Raw genomic sequence first — 456 nt, 5'->3', positions numbered from 1 at the left:
ACCGGCACCCGGAGACTGTCACCGGGATCGGTGCCATGCTGGCGTGACCTGTCACTCCCTGTGCCACGGGTTTCGCTCCTTTGTCCCTGCCGGCCACCCCGGGGCACCGCCACCCCCTTCTGCTGCCCCGGGGACGTGTGGGCTTGGGGGAACCTTTGGTCCCCGCATCCCCATCCCAGGATGTGCCCGTCCCCCTCCGGCTCTGGGACAGCAGGGACCCCACCAAAGGAGCTCAGTGTCCCTTCACCCCACCGGCATGTGGGAGGCCGCCCCCCGACCCGGGGGGGATGAGGAGGAAGGCTCTGTCCTTCCTCCCTTCCCTCTCACCCTCCCGGGGCCGGCTCCCCGCGGTTAGTCACGGCCCGGAGGTGAATCAGGCCGGATTTGTGTGTCTGCAGGGACCGGCTTTCTCCCCGGCCGCCGCCGCCAGGGATGACTCTTGCCCAGGGTCTGGCG

The 456-nt window shown here is 70.0% G+C and overlaps 1 protein-coding gene across 1 annotated transcript in view; it reads left to right on the top strand.

Annotated features, from left to right (window-relative positions):
• TNK2 (tyrosine kinase non receptor 2) overlaps window positions 1-456 on the top strand; it is an 11,500-nt gene that overhangs the window by 3,596 nt on the left and 7,448 nt on the right. The gene's annotated exons all lie outside the window — the stretch shown is intronic.

The sequence above is a fragment of the Egretta garzetta genome, unplaced genomic scaffold (assembly GCF_000687185.1).
Source record: "Egretta garzetta isolate BGI_Z169 unplaced genomic scaffold, ASM68718v1 scaffold333, whole genome shotgun sequence".
NCBI lineage: Eukaryota > Metazoa > Chordata > Aves > Pelecaniformes > Ardeidae > Egretta > Egretta garzetta.
This window is presented reverse-complemented; position numbering and strand designations above follow the sequence as displayed.